Source organism: Rhipicephalus microplus, chromosome 6 (genome assembly GCF_043290135.1).
Source record: "Rhipicephalus microplus isolate Deutch F79 chromosome 6, USDA_Rmic, whole genome shotgun sequence".
Classification (NCBI taxonomy): domain Eukaryota; kingdom Metazoa; phylum Arthropoda; class Arachnida; order Ixodida; family Ixodidae; genus Rhipicephalus; species Rhipicephalus microplus.
The window spans coordinates 122,823,861-122,829,860 of NC_134705.1; the positions used below are offsets into that span (position 1 = coordinate 122,823,861).

Consider the following 6,000-nt stretch of genomic DNA (forward strand, 5'->3'; position numbering starts at 1 on the left):
GCCAAACCAGCCAAATTGTTTTGAAGATTTAGAGGAGCAAAGGTTCTCTATGCCGTTTGTGTTACTTTTTTGACAAAAGGAAAAGCCCTAAACAATGTATTGTACTTTTGAACTGTTTAGGGAGGCTTTATTCTTTGAAGTTTTCAGAAGGACACAAAAGAAAGCACTACCTTTGCATTCATTTGGAATCATCTTTTTAGTGATAGAAAAATGCTGCTCCCCCCGCGTTATCGAATCAGGGCCGAGACAAGCTATTTTTACAGTGATTCAGTTAGACAACCTACACGCGAACTTTTTCGGGAGACTCTATTTAAATACACAGGTTTTATTAAAGCAAAAAATATTGTTCCAGACTGAATTCTAATAAATGTCCTAAGGGCTTTTAACTAGTCGCAGCTTTCTCGAATGTCTTGACATTGCTGCAGTTGTCTCTATTCTTGAAAAAGTGTTCACTCATGATGCTTTCGCTGTGGTAAAAGATCTGTAATCAAGCAAATCCTGGCTAAATGAGTGGTTGGTACACCAGTTTTTAGATTGTGGGTACGAGGGTTGTAATCTATCCTCATATGTACGGCTCTCCTCCCTCTTCAAGTGGTTTATCATCATTTCTATTGCTACGTTATACATTTCTCTCTATTTTATATTGCTCTGTACTCTTGCCGCCAATAAGAGTTAATCTTTATTTTATTGTTTTTACTTTATAACATACTGCAGACCAGAATTCAGTCCTTGCAGGAAGGGCACTCATAGTATACTAAAAAATACAATACCAAAATATCAATACAGTTAGTACAAGATATGCGGAAATATTTACACTCAACTTAGTAAAGGCACTCAGAGTGCAATCTATAAAAAATTGCAGTACTGTAGTTACAAGAGAAGTAAGTAAAATGAACTAAAACATACAAAATGAAAACACAACACCTAACACGTGTATTACGGTAAAAAAGGGTCATTCATTATATCCCCAGAATTCTACTTCAACATACAAAATCATAAAAATTCAAAACGCAACATACAAAAACATACTTAATCAAAACACAACACTGAACGCGGGCATTGTGGTAACCTAAAGGTCATTCATCTCATGCCTAGAGTTCTACTCCGACACTGTCCTGGGAAAAAATGAGTGTTGGGAAATATCTGTCCTAGCGAAATGAGGGGTTAAAGCATGTGTGTGATCGTGACGTGTACGCCTTGTGGACAGAGGTGTTACATAAAATGCGGGGTCGATGGATAATTCACGTTTATTGAGTGATTGTAGGAAATTGAGGCGGAGAATCTGCCTACGCGTTTCGAAGAGGCGGATGTCATTTTCTGTCACCAGCTGTGTGTGGGAATCGATGTGCTTGAACTTAGAGTAAATGAAGCGAACAGCCCTTCTCTGGACTTTCTATGTTATTTTAATGTTGTGTTTAGTGTAGGGATCCCATACTCTAACTTCGGTCTAATGAAAGCAATATAACTCAGTAGTTTAATGTGGGCGGGTGAATTTTTAAGCTTGTGTTTCAAGAAACAAAGTTTATGGAAAGCCGAGGAACAGATATTACCCTTATGTATATTCAAGGAAAGGTTGTTTGAAAATGTTACTCCTAGATATTTGAAGTTTTCAACTTCTTTTAGCGGTGAGGCAGCCAGTGTGTAGGTGTATTTTAACGGGAATTTTTCTTTGTGATACGAAGACAGACAGTTTTTTCTTTGTTTAAAGACATGCCTGATCTGTGACACCACACCTGTATGTTATGCAAACTAATCTCAAGGTCGGTTTGGTGAAGCACTGTAGTTATTTCCTGATATAAAACGCAATCGTCTGCAAATAATCTGATTTGTGTGCCAGGTGTAACAACGTTGACAATGTCATTTATATAGACCAAAAACAACAATGGTCCCTGGACGCTACCCTGTGGTACTCCGGATGTCACTGGAAGACAGCTCGAGTCGTTGCTCTCAATAGTGACAAACTGCACGCGATCCGAAAGATAAGCTGCTATCCAGGATACTATAATGCTAAGAAGATTGTAATCTCTGAGTTTTTGTATAAGTTTACAGTGAACTACTCTATCGAACGCCTTGCTAAAGTCTATAAAGAGAGCGCTGATTTGGCCATTATTATCCAATGTTCTTGCAAAACTATGAATTACCGTTAACAGTTGTGTCATAGTGGAGTAGCCTTTCCTAAAGCCATGCTGGCAGATCGTTAACACTGAATTTCTGTTTAAAAATTTGGTCATCTGGTTGGCGATGATATGCTCGATTAGTTTACAGCAGGATGAAGTTAAAGGTATTGGTCGATAAGTTCCTACAGATAAACGATTGCCCTTTTTAAAAATTGGCACTACCTGAGCTGTGCTCCAGTCTTTGGGCACCTGAGTAGACAACAAAGAAGCTCTGAACAGTATAAAAAGAAAGCTACCGATACATTCCACACAGCGCTTAAAAAATATATTTGGGGTACCATCTGGGCCACATAATTTCGTTGTCTTCAAGTTTAAAAGCATTGACACAATACCAATGCATGAAATAAAGTCCACCTCGTGCGGCTCGAAGACCGTAGAATGAAACACGTTACCTAAACCTGTCTGAGAATAAACGCTGTGGAAGTAAGTGTTAAAATGTTCGGCGATTTTATTCACGTCTTTTGTAGTGGTTCCATTGACAACTATCTCACAGACAGGGCTCTTAGCTTCGCCTAAATATCCCCAAAATTTTTCGGGTGCACTTTTCATAAAACCAGGTAGCTGCACGTTGAAGTAGTAATCCTTTGAACTTCGAACCGCTGATGACAATTTGCTTTTTATAACACTCATAGGTTGGGGCGGGTCACCCTTCTTTTTGCTTTTTTCAGTTTGCGCTTAAGTTACAATATGTTGCGCGTCATCCATGACGTTTGTTTATTGACCGTCTTTGTTTTGTTAGGCACAAAGCTATTTATGCAGTGGCGACACATTTCGAGGAACATTTCCCAGAGCGTGAATACGTTGTTGTCAGTATCAGTGAATTCATCAAGGCACGTTTCTATGTAATCTATTATGCTTGCATCATCGGCTTTAGCAAAGTTTTTGAAGCAATGTTTTTGTACGTTTAGAGACATCAGGCGTAAGTATGGGCAAGGAAACATTTACAAACTTGTGATCGGACAGACCTTCATCAATTGAAACGACGCATTCTGAAAAATCACGATTCACAAACAGCAGGCCAAGAATAAGGCTAGAGAAACCTTGTACACGGGTAGGTACATTAACTGCTTGAAATAAGTCGTGTTCTAGCATAAGGTCGAAGATAATGTTAGCATTTCTGTCCTTCTTTTAATCTGCCTGAAGACGTTCGCAGTTAATACTAGGCAGGTTAAAATCGTCTACGAGAAAAAATTTTTATGCAGAAAAGGAGACATGTCCTCTTTTAGTTTTATCATGTAATCGGGTGTAGCGTCTGGCGGTCTATAACATGCGAACAATACAAAGAATGCCCCCAGCATCACAACTGAATGCATAGGCACTCGATGTCAGGATATTCATCAATAAGTGTTGCATCAATTGGTTCTTTAGTAAGGACAGCCACACCTCCGCCCCTATGTGCTCTGTCCCTACGAAAAACTTTATAACACGGTGGAAATACAAGATCATCTCTTACCTGACCATGCAACCATGTCTCCGTAATGATAGTGACTTGAGGGTCGTGTATGAGCAGCTGAATTTCTAATGAATCTGCCTTTTTGATAACACTGCGGGCGTTTAAGTTGGTGATACGCAACTGCTTTGTTTGTGGTGAACACGTGTGAGCAATACTATTGTCGTTATCTGTGAAAGGGGAACTTCTCGCGCTGCTTGGAACCTTGCTAGCTTCTCAAACTAAGACAAAACTTGCATGTGACTTGTGATTGGGCGAAATAACCTTCCGGCCTCGTTTTTTTACCGGTACTTTATCATTTTTTTCTTCATCCCAGATATACGCGCTGACGTCGTTGATGTCGCACCAGAGAAATTAGTGGTCGTGCTAAGAGAGTGAAATAGAAGAAGACTTCCCTTTATTTCCTTAAAAAAAAAAACCCAACGATGTACTACATAAGGGGTGGGTATAAAGTATAGATAGGTGAATTCAATCATTAAGAATGTTTGTTACAATGTCCAAGAAGTTTGATGGATTAGTAATGGCTGATATGGTGTAGAATCGGCCATTCTATTCTGTTGCTGCTCGGAGGAAAAATGAAGAGGAAAATATATGGGCGCAAGCACGTGGGCGTGACACTTGCAGTTCAAGTCCGTGGCGATGAGGTATGTGAATAAGGTAAACTATGTAAGGTGGATGACAGAGATCACTGTAATAAAATTTGTGGAATAAAAATAGCGTGGCAATACGACGACCAAGACAGGGACGAAGACGAAGAAGAAAGTGAATCATTTCATCTGCCATTTTATCTTTTGGAGCTTCCATTTCTGGGTTCCCTAATACGACAGTATACGCGGCCGTCTGGGAATATATTGATGAAACTTATAGGTTGACCAATAGCGTATTTTACTATTCTAACGTGTCTACAAAATTATATACGTGTAAAAATAAGATTTTTGCTATAATTCAGGAACAAATGTGTTTCTATATTTATAACTTTATAAGCATTAGATCAATCAATACAATTGCCTAGGTCATCAGTAGTCGTTCTAATATACCTTTATTATTCTAAATCTGAACAATTATTTTCAAAACCACTCAATTCTTGGCCAATCCCCCGTAGTGGTTATGCGCCATGGACAATAGGTGAACTAGAACAAGAGGCGTACGAGGAGAGCATGGTTTTCTCTGTGATTGTGATCAGTATTAATTTGTTGCTTGCGTTCCTATTGTGCGACTTTGCTATATGAGCATGCATTAGAAGTTGAGAAGAGCGTTAATAGTGTTTGATAGTGCCAATATTTGCCTAGTTTTTAAGTTTGTGCCCAATCTTTGATAAGTGCCTATAAGTGCTTCTTTTGAAAGTCAGTGCTTATAAGAAATGCTTTAACCTCCATATTTGCTTTCGAGTACAGTTGGAGACCGATATCGATGTCACCGGGCAAGATTCAGTATTAGAACTCTATGGGGTTTAACTTATACACTCCATCTCATCATTCTTTTTTAGCACTGTCAAGACTACAATGTCTCTTAGCCAAAAGGAAGGCCAATTAGAATCTACACTTGTATTCGCATCGTGCCCTCTGCTCGGCATCCCGGCTCCAGCACGCATAACAGGAACTGCGTCTGTGCAACCGCAGCATCACGAAGAGTAGATGCAAAACCGCGAAAAGTGAAAATAGATTACAAATAAAAAAATCTCCACGTGGTCTTTGCTTTGTTTGCAATTTACTGCTTTACTAGGTTGCACAATGCGTTTTACTCAGACGTTGAAACTTCTTACGTGCCCAATGAAAACCTTTGTGTTACTAGAATTCTTTGATTGGTTCATCACAAGTCCCGAAACAGTGATGCGAGGAGGTGAGCATAAAACTTTTGCCATTCCTCCATTTCAGACTTCGCAAGCCTAATTCATTTCCTAACCTCTCCTGTATCAGAGCAACTCGGAGCTGGAAGATCACACGGCTCACGCTCATGAACACGTCATACACAAACAAAGTCAAATTCGTATAACATGCCCTTACCAGGGCACACACGCAAGCGGTATAGCGTAGTTTCGACGTGCTGTGTATTTTACAGTTTATGCTGGATGTATCCCACAATGCGCGCATGTTAGAAGAGGCTGGCATGGATCATGTATCGTTACCACAATAGAAAACGTCGCACCGCTGGAGTTCTCTCAGGGACAATGCCCCAAAACCACGCGACGCGTTGTAAATGCTGCCGGTGGCACGATGAGAGAATGGTGAGAGCACCAACGCCAAAAAACTTGTAGTGCCATCATCACCATCATCATTTTTTCCATCACCGCGCCGCGTCTCTCGCGCAGCTGACGGGACAGCCACTGACGCTGCAACAGCTGCAGGCCATGCTGCCCACGCAGACCATGCTGGC

At 40.3% G+C, this 6,000-nt stretch overlaps 1 long non-coding RNA gene across 1 annotated transcript in view; it reads left to right on the top strand.

The window, feature by feature from the left end:
- LOC142765465 (uncharacterized) overlaps window positions 1–5,317 on the top strand; it is a 99,861-nt gene extending 94,544 nt beyond the window's left edge. The window contains exon 3 of the long non-coding RNA XR_012884264.1: window positions 5,114–5,317. This is a non-coding gene — a long non-coding RNA (uncharacterized LOC142765465). The remainder of the gene's footprint in view (window positions 1–5,113) is intronic.
- Window positions 5,318–6,000: the final 683 nt, after the last annotated feature.